Source organism: Camellia sinensis, chromosome 9 (genome assembly GCF_055761805.1).
Source record: "Camellia sinensis isolate YWXY chromosome 9, ASM5576180v1, whole genome shotgun sequence".
NCBI classification, from domain to species: Eukaryota; Viridiplantae; Streptophyta; class Magnoliopsida; order Ericales; family Theaceae; genus Camellia; species Camellia sinensis.
In genome coordinates this window covers 95200159-95212749 of record NC_138969.1, presented here as the reverse complement: position 1 = coordinate 95212749, position 12591 = coordinate 95200159, and the positions used below count along the sequence as shown (strand labels likewise).

The following is a 12591-nucleotide window of genomic DNA, read 5'->3' as shown; positions in this document are numbered from 1 at the left end:
GGAAGATAAATAAATCTTTACATTGTTTCTTTTTTTTCCCATGTAAATCATTTTCTGCAGGAAAATAGAAAAATAAAAGATTGTCTTCAAAAATCTAAAATGGGTAAATGAAGGATATGACTCTCTTTAGTAGAGAAATGTGGTAAAAAACTTCAACCTAATTCCTAATAAACAATAAACAGGAGATCAACTAATTTCTGAAAATCACCTATGATATTCCAGTTGTCATCACAAAAATATTTTTTGATTAGGTTAATGGGATAACCAAATGAAATGAATGCTCTCTTGGGAAAACAAAATGATCAATGGAAAGCCCCACTATCTTTTCAAATTGATCTGTTATTCCAAACAAAAGACTTCCAATTTTAAGTTTCATTAGCAGCACTTCATTTTACCTTTTGGAAAGAAGCAAAGAAAGTGCTAACGAACTTAAAGGCTTAAAATATTATTTCAGTTCTTGTGGTTAGGTGCTTTATTGTTGTTTCTTCTTACATTTTTGGCATTTTGAGTTTGGGGGGTGGGCATGGGAGATTGATAATATAATTTTTGGATGAGGTAGAGTGAAAACAAGTTGGATCAATTCTAATATTTAACTAGGTAAGCTTGAGGTTCACGTAAGATTGAGCAGCATCATGCTGACAGCACAGCAAAACACATATATAATAGATGGACCTTTTGTTACCAGAAGCAATATTGGGTGTAAAACTTGTTTTTCTGAAAGGATGCTTAAGAAATGGGAAGCCCTTTGCTTCCAAATATGACAAGGAAGTGTGTTTCAAAACAAAAACGTTCATGTTTCCCACTTGTGCCCCTTGTGCATCACTGTAGAGAGAGAGAGAGAGAGAGAGAGAGAGCAGGTATGTCTACCGCTGCAAATGAACCAAGCTTCAAGTAAAGCTCATCTTGTTTATTATTTATTTAAATAATAGGATAAATAAATATTAAAAATTATGGAATTTTTTTTTGATTCATTTTAATTCATAGGTAGCCTGTAGTTTCATTTTGTAAGAAATTTTTATTGATTCATTTTAATCCATAGGTAGTCTGTAGTTTCATTTTCTAAACCCATATTGGGTTTGGACCCAAAATAGTTTTTGTGAGGGAAAGGTAGGAAAAATTGTTTTCGGATTTTTCTACTTAATTTCATTGGGTTTTGTCCCAAAATTGTTTCCTGTGAGGGAAATGATAGGGAAATTGTTTTTTGTGAGGGAAAACAAAATTGTTTTAGTCATGGAATTCTTGGGTGCTTCAATTTATTACTTCCATGTGTGCTTCAGTTTTACATCAGTTTATTAGATGAATTTATTACTTCCCTATGTGCTTCAGTTTATTAAATTTGTTATTGTTTTCTGTGAGCTTTAGTTTTCTTTCCCTCTTCATCTATTATTTTTTTTATTTTTTATAAAATAAGTAAAAAAGCTTAATTTTCATGACACACCCATCCAATGATCTCTAATACATAAAAGAAGAATATTAATTGGTGTTACCCTATTTTGACATTGTCACTACAAGAATTTACACAATTGCCGACCACTTTTGCCGACCAAAAATTTTTTGGTCGCAAAAAAATGACATTTGGCGACTAAATATTAATTAGTCGCGAATGATCGTTATTTTTGGCGACCAAATATTATTGGTCGTAGAAGGTTATATTTTGGCGACCAAAAAATGAGTTGGTCGCAGAAAGTGGTATACTTTTGCCGACCAACTACAAATTTGGTCGCGGAAGGTCATATATTTTTTGGCGACCAAAAATTTGGTCGCCAAAAACTTATTTTCAGCAACCAAAAAAAATTAGTCGCCAAATTAGTACTTTTAACGACTAATATTTTAGTCGCCGTTGATTGAAATTTGGCGACTAAAAAAATTTGTCGGCGAAAGTACCTTTTCTGCGACTAATGTGGTCTTTTGGTCGCCAAAAGTGTTGGGGGGGGGGAATTTGAAACATGGAGGGGGGAAATGAATACCAATTCGTAAGAAATGAGATTATCCATTCCCGCCACTGCCATATCGGAATGGCTCTTTTGCTCCTCTCAGTCTCAGGTCGGCCATCGGCCTCTCTCATCAGTTGCCTCGCCGCCCCTCCAGCTCCGCCGCCACCAAACCCTAACCCAACCGCCTTACCCTCCTTAACCTGCACCCTCCAGTGCCCTCACTTCCAATCGTACGCACCACCACTGCAGTTTCGAAGCTCCATCGAAGCTCCAGATCGAACCGATTTCGAAGCTCCATCGAAGCTCCAGATCTGAACTCTGACCCCTCGATTACTCGCATTTCAAGTAATATGCACATTTCGACCCAATTCTTCCTTTCCCAAGCCGCTCGACTCGGTACACTTTCGGTGAGTCCTCTCTCTCTCTCTCTCTACTTAGATATGTCCATGTATCTGTATATGTATTTGTTGATTATGTTGATCTTTAGTCTTTACAGCTTACCATGTAGAATATGAGATGTTATTAAAGTAGAGTTCAATGGGTTACTGATGATTTCCACATCTGAATTTGTGTTCCTTGATTAAGTGTATATGTATATATATGTTTATTTTATTTTTTTATTTTTTTTGTATAGACACAAATTGATGAATTTTGACAGTGTTTGTTCTTCAACTTGTAATTTGGTGATCATCTAATTCTTTATACCTTTCTTTGTGATTATTTGTTTTTCCTCACTGTCTCTTTCTTTCACACAAAGTGTTTGATAAAATGCCAAGGTGAAATTTATATAATTTGTTGGACTTGAAACTGATGCACACTGTGTATTATGTAACAATGAGAATTTGCTGAGAAATGAAGAAGAAATGGTTGAGTAGTGGAATGTGTATATATGAGCAGATCAAGTGAAGAAAAAGAAAGAAACAGAGCTTCAAAGAAGAAGATGAGAAATAATTCTTATTTTCTGCAGATTCAATACATCACAACTTCACATAATATATTTCTTGATTTTCTCATCTCTCTCACACCCCTTTTTATAGCAGATTTTGTCTCACATTACAATTCATAGCTAATTAACTGCCAGTTGGTTATACTTCTAGTAGGGTTTTTTCTTTTTCTTTTTTCGGTTGATAAATACCTCTAGTTTGTCTTCTCTCCATTTGCCATGTCATGTAACAACCCAACAACTAAGAATAGTTCTATCAATTTGCCATGTCATGAAACCATTCTATCAATTGAGTTAAGCCTAATACTAAAACCTGGAAGCAAAAAAAAAGTTTTGTTTGGCAAAGAGTTCTTTCTACTCCATTGTCACCAGGAGTGGGTTAACTAAGACCATTTTGAGCAGTTTATCTCCAGGGAAAGAATTCATCTGTAGACTGTAGCATATTTGAATTTTGTGACTGTGCCTAAAGTTTGACTCTTTTTGTGATTATATCATTGAAATTGACATACGCCTCCCATGAGGTCCTCTTGCATATTGTGTTGAAGCTCAAAGAAAAGCACCTTATTTGGCTTCAATAAGCGATCCCTTGAAACTTTCAATGTGCTACTTCTTCATAATTATTTTCACAATTGGTTTTTGTTTGTGGTGGCTAAACATCTCTCTTATACCTCCTAATTTTTGTGGGAGTACACAATATTCTATTCACTAGAAATTTTTTTAGCCTTCGTTATCCTTCCCAAACAAAGGAAACTTCCTTGGCAACATCACGATTCTATGGGTGGGTGATGAGACCACCCCTTTGGAATCACAAGTCTGTTCATCATTGAATAATGAGTCTATTCATCATCATAAGGTACATTACATGATATTTTTTGTGTATCTATTGTTATAGGGCAACAAAAAATCTTTGCGTGTTAATGAGCCATAGTTTCAAAAGCATTAGAAGCTTTAACTTGTTTTGAAGAAATATAATTTTTAATATGATCATTGGGCATGGAATTAACTTACATATCATCTTCTTAAATGATACTTGGCAATATTATTAAGGTCGGACTCTTGGCCTCATGGTGACTTGGGCTTGTAAAGGTGTCCTACAATGTGTTTAAACACCATTGGATGCATTACCTATGTGCTCCTTTTTGTTTATTACGTCTTTTCTTTTCTGTCATTTATATGAATTGAATGTTGTTTGTAAGTTTGTAGTTTCTGCCTTGTAGGTTGAGCAGTTGCATAAAATTTTTAAGCTTTGTGGCTCACCCTCTGAGGAATACTGGAGAAAGTCAAAGTTGCCTCATGCTACCATTTTCAAGCCCCAACAGCCTTATAGACGCTGTGTTGCAGATACATTTAAGGACTTCCCTCCACTTCAGCGTTTGTTAATCTAGTCGATTTGAAAAATAAAATACCAACATTTTGCAGCAAATCGCTCCCAATGTATTGATCTTCTTAAATTGACACATGCCATTTCTGCTACAGGTATACCTCAAGTGAGAACACTACTAGCTTCTGTCGTTCATCTCAGTTAAAATTTGCTGATTTCTCATTCAACTTCTTTGTTGGGAGCATTCCCAAGTGCTTAGATTACCTTCCAAGGTACTCTTTTGAAATACCTTCAATCTGGATTGTTTTTGTTTCCTAAACTTTTCATTACATAGTTTAATTCATGCAGGTCAAGCTTTCAAGGGAACTGCCTTCAAGACAAAGATCCCAAACAGCGCTCTACTGCACGATGTGGTATGTAGTATGTACAACATGATCATCCTTGGGGCTCTGTAATTGGTGAGCTTCCTAAGAGGATTCATAAACACCCTTGAAAATTTTTAAAGATGTCAGTACGGGAGGGAGTAGAACCATTGATAAAGCCCTTTAAAAAGAGTTTTAACTCTTTTTTTAATTATTATTTTAAATGGCCAATTTGAGTTTCTTTGGGGACATTTAATCCTTGTTTTAGTTACAAGTATAATGATATTTAATCAAATCTCTTTTGTAACATCCACTCCACTAGAACATGATGTTGGTGCAAATTGTTGCAAATTAAGTGCAACTTTGTGGTTTGTAAATGACAAAATTCCTTGTATTACAGCCAAAGCTCCACCTGCTACCAGTCATTCAGGAGTCAACCAGAACCACTGGCATGGTCAAGATGGAATTATGAATGAGGAAGCTCCAAAACCTGCCTTAGCTTCAAAACCCGCCTGGCTTTTAGCTCCAGAAATAGTGACCGGGACCATGGTGGGTTCTCTTTTCATTGTTGGACTTCTCATTGCTCTCCAAAGATGCAAAAGCAAAACCTCCATCATCATCCCTTGGAAGAAATCCTCAAGTGACAAGGATCACATGACGATATACATAGGTAAGCTCTTTTATATCTTCCACATTGCATCTTAAGAAGCATGGATTCGGACATGTCAACATGAAAATCTTCACAAATGTTTCCCATGACATGACACATGGGAAACACACACAAAATATATTATTTGTATTATTATATATATATTTATACATTTATTATATGTTATGAGCACCTCCATTGTAAGAGTAAAGCTTGTTATTTCTAATAATTGTAAGAGAGCAATGATGAATCTATTGCTTTTAGGATTTGCAATGATGTACTTCTTTCTTTACAAACATATACTTTTAAGAAGAGGGATAAACATTTAATAATTAATTGCATTTGAAAGTGGAGTGAAAATTAGTCAAATAGATTTCTTTTCTTACTAGGATACTTGATAAAAGAACATTTAATTTAAGAATTGTAAAAGTAATGGAAGGAGAGTTTCGTTACACAACATAAGTTAATGGTATTAGATGTATGTATGTATGTATTAGGAGATGGAAGTGAAACTGTAACATAAGTAGTCACCTGTGAATTTGATCGTAGAATTTTAAAAGTAAAACTTTGGCTCTCTTTAGGAATAGAATGTTAAGTCAGGAAAATGGACTTCTACTCTATTATTGTCTTGGTCTTTAATCTGCCTCAAGTCAAGCACTGTAGCAGAACTGGAGGGTGAGCATGGCTGCCTTGTTGTTCTGTGAGCATGGTGGTTGATGCTGACATGGTCCCAGGTGTGTTCTGCTGGTACGTTTTTTTACTGGGTGTGGGTGTGCTCTGCTGGTATTTTTTTTTTTTTTTTTTTTTTTTTGCTATGATTCTGCTCTAGGAATACCTTTGGGGGTGGGTGAGGGTAGCAATGTGGATCAAGTGACTGTGAATGCTACTGTGTTAAGGTGAGCTGGGGGTGGGCCGAGCCACTGCTGGTATGATCCTTGCTGTGTGTGGGTGGACTGGAGTCACAGGCTTATGCAGCTTGAGTTGGTTTTGGTTAAGGTTCTAGTATGTTAAGGAATTGATTAAACTCAGAGTGGCTTTGTGGATTAAAAGCAACACTGCAGAGCATACTCAGTACAGGATGTTGTTTCCCATATCCAACAAATTAGAACCCCATCAAAGGTTATTTAATGGTGTATGCTATTGCTCTATGTTGCTGCTCTGAGGCTGCTATTTGGTCTGCTGATGTTCTGCTTTGATGTGGTATTAATTGTTAATTGTTAGTTATATTTATGTGGTATTAATTGGCTTGCATTACAGGATGTGGTATTAATTGTTAGTTATATTTATTTACTAATTTGGCTTGCATTATGCAGAAATCCAATATTTCTGGCTTGAAAGTGCTCTTATTATTTCTTAATAATTTGGCAGGTCCATGAGAAGGATGTAATTGGTATCACACATCACTCCCACAGAAACCTTGTCGCGACATATAGCGAAGACTGCACGATGAAATTGTGGAAGCTTCCTCAGTGGTTGGTGTTTCTGCTGTTAGTCTAAAATGCAATTTAGGTTGCTTTATTTATTTTCATTTTTCTTTTCTTTTTTTCTTTTAAAGGCTAGTTTCCTACTAGTTCTTTTGCCTCGAGAATTCCCACTTCTTTTTTTCTCTTGCTTTGTTTGTAATATTTTAAAATTGTTTTCTTTAGGTTGTGTTTGGTTGGTGAGGGAAGAGGATGATGGGTTTATTCATGTAGAAAATGGATAACCCATTTGGATTTGGTGGGTCCAAGGCAAAAGTAGTGCTCATTTTGCCCTTGGTGAGGGAAGAGGATGATGGGTTTATTCATCTTTTTACTAATTAACTTGGATGTAGGTCAACATTAAAACTGACTCAAAGTGGTGAGGTTTTTTTTTTTGTGTTCAAATTATAATTATTGGGACTAGAATAGAATCAATGAAAAATATATAAAAATAAATAAACTATATGAATGTATTTATTTATGCCTCAGTATAAATTGGTGGCTTTTACAACCTAACAATTAAATTGTTTGACAGCATCAGGACGGTCGCATTCACTATGATTTGCGTACTACATTTATATATATATATATATATATTGAAGGGGAAATTACATGGCGTAAATAATTATAAAAAAAGTAGTAATTTTTGTGGGGGTGTCATTTTTGCTTTGTTTGACAGCGTCAGCCTAACAATTTTTACTGTCTGGTATTTTTAATTAATTTTTTTTGTCAAATGCCTGAATATGTAGTTTTATTTGCACGCCGTTGTTCCTATCAGTTAATACCATCTTCTTTTCTTTTCATTTTTAAATTATGATTGTTCTTCAAGTAAGTTATCTTTTTGGACAAAATAATAAAATCTAATTTTTCATGATAACCCACAACACTATATATATATGAGTAATGCAATTCATCACTGTCAGTAGGAGTAAATGCTGATAGTGTTTCACAATTAAAGAGTGCTGTATGGAAAGAATGGCTGGAAGGTTATTCTTTCTCCATGTCCAATGTTTATACTTAGTTTTTCTGATTTCTCTTGAACATGTACCATGAGTTTTGGTGATCATGAAGGGAAGAATGAAAGAGCGTCAAAGTTTATGACGTTGGGTTTACCACTGTATGGAACGTCACTTGTGCCATTCCTCGAATTTATGTGCTATGTTATTGCCTATTGGGAAATTGGAAAGTAAGAAAATATTTATTGTGCTGAAGGGCCCACTTCAGGTGAATTGCAAATTTTAGGTCATTTAAAGGGAATGGAGCTTTGATAGTTAACTATGCCCGAATAAGTTCATGTTAGGTCTTCAATAACTCATCATTTGTAAGATATGCTACCTAGAGAAGTAATTAGTGTCTGATAGAACTGCTCAACCTCCAATTAGCAATCATTGAATTTTATTTGTGTTGGAGTAGGATTTGACAATGACACAGGTATTTAACTTTTTTGCTTATCTTACTGGCATGGTTGTTATGGCTGTTAGCTTATTAATCATCGTGTATTGAAATTTGCAGGTACAACAACAAGTACAGTTTTATTATGCCAGCTAGTTGTCTTAATACGATGTACATGTTTATAGGATTTAATTGATTTTTGCAAAGATACGGGTTTGCAATCCAATGTTGCTGCCACTATCATGCTTCTCTGATAAATTTTCCAATTCTGTTTGTTTATTAGGTGCCTTACATCACTACTGCTTTGATGGATGCGAAGCTTGGCACGAAAGGGCGCAAGGATCTTTTTGTTTGGCTATCAAGGCAACTTAGTGTATTAAAACTTAGAATATGAATTATGTATTGTGTTGAATAGTTAATGAATTAAAACTTAGTGGATCTTTTTGATTGGCTATCAAGGCAACTTAATGTATTGTGTTGAATATGAATTGAAAACTTAGAATAGTTGTATTGTGTCGAATGTTAATGAATTATGTATTGTGTCGAATGTTAATAATTCAATTAATTTGAATGATGCTTTAAAATTATAAGTTTATTATGGATTGATTGAATTATAACATCATTACAGGTGTACTGTTTTCCTGCTTTGACGACCAATTTATTAGTCGCGACATCCAAAATTATTTTTTTTCGCAAAAAATGACAATTGCCGACCAAGAGTTTTGGTCGCAAAAAATACATGTATTGCCGACCAAAACAGCTCTTGGTCGTGGAATCTCACTTTTGCCGACCAAAAGTTTTGGTCGCGAAAAGACACAAATGGCGACCAATTTTTTTGGTCGCGAAATGTGATAAATGGCGACCAAAAAATTTGGTCGCGAAATGTAATAATTGGCGACCAAACTTTTTGGTCGCCAAATGTGACAATTGGCGACTAAGAAATTTGGTCGGGAAAATATCACTTTTCGCGACCAAAGTGTTTTGGCGACAAAAAAAATTAGTCGCGGTAATTAAATATTTAGCGACTAAAAATTTAGTCGGCAAAATCCAACTTTTGCCGACCAACCATAATTTTGGTCGCGAATTACTTTTGCCGACCCTCAATTGGCGACCAAAGTAGCGACCAAAAAATTTGGTCGCGGATAACTTTTGCCAACCAAAAATAGACTTTTAGCGACCAATTTTTTTGTTGCCAAAAGTGTTAATTCTTGTAGTGTGTGTTGATTTTAGTATATTCCAAAATATTGGATTACGTATATATATTATTAAAAAGAAAATTTATTTATGTTAAGTTGTCTTCCTTTAGTCTGCGGAAACAACTTAGATGTTTATATACTTGATCCTTTCGTATAAGAGAAAAATCAGAGCTCAACAAAAAATAAAAATAAAAATAAAAAATGTATTCTTTTAAGCATCCTTGCTGGGAAGTGGAGTTTGTCATAAATTCCCTATGGAGATCAAACCATTGTTATTATTTGAGAATATGAACTTTTGTTGGAATTTTTTAAATTTTGTGAGACTTTTTTCCATTCATCGAATTTTGCATTTTATAACACATCAGTTGATGCTTCAAATAAAATAGATAGTTGCTGAACAAAGTCAATTTTTTTAATTTTTGTTATTGTTTTCTATGAGGGAAAACAAAATTATTTTTTACAAAATCTATTATGTAAAATTGTTTTTTCACATCAGTTTATTACTTTCCAAAATATTTTATTACATCAGTTTATTGTTTTCCTATATGATCCAAAGGTTTACACATGGAATTATTGGGATTACATCAATTTATTACTTCCATGTCTGCTTCAGTGATGAAAATCTGTTTGTTTTGCCTCTCCCGTCTACTAGCTTGTGATTGAATTAGGTACTAGTGAAAAATTACAGAAGAAGAAAAAGATTATCTTAGGGATTATTCTTATAGTTCATTATCTTATGTATTTGCTACAAAGTACTCAAGCAGAATTACATCACATTGTCCCAAAAAGCGCCTAAAGCTACTAAAACGTACCAAAATTTCTTCTATAATGGATTGAAAGTTTCTTTTTAAACGTGTAAATAATATAGACTCTAATTTGACTTGGACTCTTTATTTTGGAACTTACAATGGTAATGGATAAAACCTATACAAACCTAAACCTCATACATAGAGATCCTTTAACATAATTATACAAGTCTCAAGTAGGTGTTGCATTGAAGTAGATTAATTCCACCTCTTCCTCTTTTTATTTGATTTTTCTCTTGAGCTTCTTATGGCCTGGATTTAGTAGCAAACTATTGAGATCTTGAATTTTTGCTAATTTTTCATTATGGCATTGCTTTTATGGGGCCATTGAATTATCTTATTAATTTTGGAAATGTTTTGTTGATGTTTTAAATTTTTTTGATCATTTCTTAATACCTCAAGAAATATTTTTGTCAATGAGTCGTTGGTTTTTATACTTATGTGAAGTTCCTTTGTCATGCAGAGAAGAAATGCAATAGGGTTAGTTGCTCCAGCTATTGTCGCTGGTTTAGGTACCTTAACACATACATTGGGTACCCTCGTCGTTGTGATAGGAGCAAGTGGATTTGCTACAACTGCAGCTGCAACTGCTATAGGAACTGTTGTCGGTAGTTTTAGATAATCTCTTAATAGTTGTTGATATTTTTAGAAAGTTAGATATGAATAGTTTTGGATGGTTTAAACTTTTTGTATAGTTTAGAACTTAAGGATATAGTTTTCGAATGTCTGGAATGTATAGACAATTGTTGAATGTTTATAATTTATGGATATAGTTTCTTTTTGATATTTCAAACAATATTTTGGTGGTTGATTAATGTTTGGTGATGCTTGTTTGTAATATTTGTTAGATTGTACAAAATTGGTGAAGTAGAACCGACTGAATTTAAAAAAAAAAAAAAAAGCTGCATATTCTATGGTAGGCATAATAAGTCGCTGCATTATATATTTTACGGCGCACAATCAGCGTGGTTATGTGTCTCACCAATTAACGGCGTACAAAAGTAGTCGTAGAAAAAGTAACAACGACGCACAAAATCTGCCGTTAAATAATTTTTAACGGCGTACTCTAGTATGTTGTAGAAAAAGTAATAACGACGCACAAAATCTGTCGTTAAATAGTTTTTAACAACGTACGAAGCATGTCATTGAAAGTGAATAACTTTCCATGACTGGTCATAATATGACGCGTGCTGCACGTCATAGAAGGGTTTTTACAGCGTGCATTGTGCGCCATAATAACCTTTTTTTGTTGTAGTGCTTTCTCCCAGGATAAAATGATCTACAATAAACAGTAACAGCACTACAAACTGTTCGCATAACGAACACCCTTTGTGTTTATACTCTTTGTTCACAAGGAGTTTATGTAGAAAAATACAGGAAATCAGAGCAGAGAAGAAGAACGAAATTTATTGAGTGCAAAATCCAATTGAGGGACTATTTATTTATAGATGAAATAGTGGCTTTTTAGAACAAGTTTCAACAGGTAAAAACTGTTTGGAATAGTGTTTGAACAAGTATAAACATATTCGCACTAATAGAACCTATTCAGGTAGAATTTTGAACAGATAATAGACCACTTCGGTTGGAAGAAAATCTGGATAGGTGTGATCGACCAAACTGCCAACGTTTCAATATGTTAGGGTCAATTCGAAATTAAATTTGAATTTCAAACCAAAATTCAAATTCTAAATGGTGGAATTTAATTTTAGAAAAAATAAAACTCAAATAGTTTTGGCCAAAAAAGATAAGCATTGGACAAGACAAGCCTAACATAACCTCACACCACGCACTCGCGCCCAAGCCCAGCCCACCTGACCGACCTGACAGACAGTGGCGGTAGCGCCCATGTGCGTGTGTTTATTTTAGGTTCAATGGGCCTAAACCACTTTGCCCATAACCTCACCCTTTCACAAAACTTGGGTGCCTCTTGGGGCCCTTTCCAAGTGGTAAACCCAAGGCTTATAAACTCACATCAAGTTTGCCCACCAAAGCAATGTGGGACACACCTTAACTTCAACCTTTATGGAAATTCCACCAAAAACACCATTTCCATGGAGCTCATTTTGGCATTGATTTTCCATTCACCTGATAATGATTTTGAGCAACCAAATATACGACGTGAATCATTACACGGCAAAGAATGCGTTGCCACATAGACCCACAAACTTTGGCGCATGGGTCCCACCTAAAAATTAGACCAAAGTTAAAGAAAAATCTATTTTTTTGGTTTTAAAAACCATTTCTTGCACAAGCCACAGACAAGATTGGATGCCTACCCTACACTTATTTTGGCCAAAATGAGTTTTGAGGCCCTTTGAAACTATTTTCAAATTGATTTCAGAGATGTTGATTCTAAACATTCCACGATGTTCAAGCTCCTAGCTTTATCAAAATCTTGTATCTTTCAGACAATGAGCAAGAACAAAGTAGAAATGAGTGGAAATGAGGAGAAACTTCTGGAGACACACTGAGTTGCATCTTTTTGTTGAGCCACACATTTTCTTTACCATGGCCGTATCTTTTTGCCA

General features: G+C 34.6%; 1 long non-coding RNA gene across 1 annotated transcript; it reads left to right on the top strand.

The window, feature by feature from the left end:
* The first annotated feature begins 4262 nt into the window (after positions 1-4262).
* Positions 4263-6947, top strand: LOC145798695 (uncharacterized). Its single transcript, XR_014340108.1, has 4 exons — positions 4263-4470; positions 4547-4611; positions 4961-5230; positions 6578-6947. It is a non-coding gene; the product is annotated as an uncharacterized LOC145798695 (long non-coding RNA).
* Positions 6948-12591: the final 5644 nt, after the last annotated feature.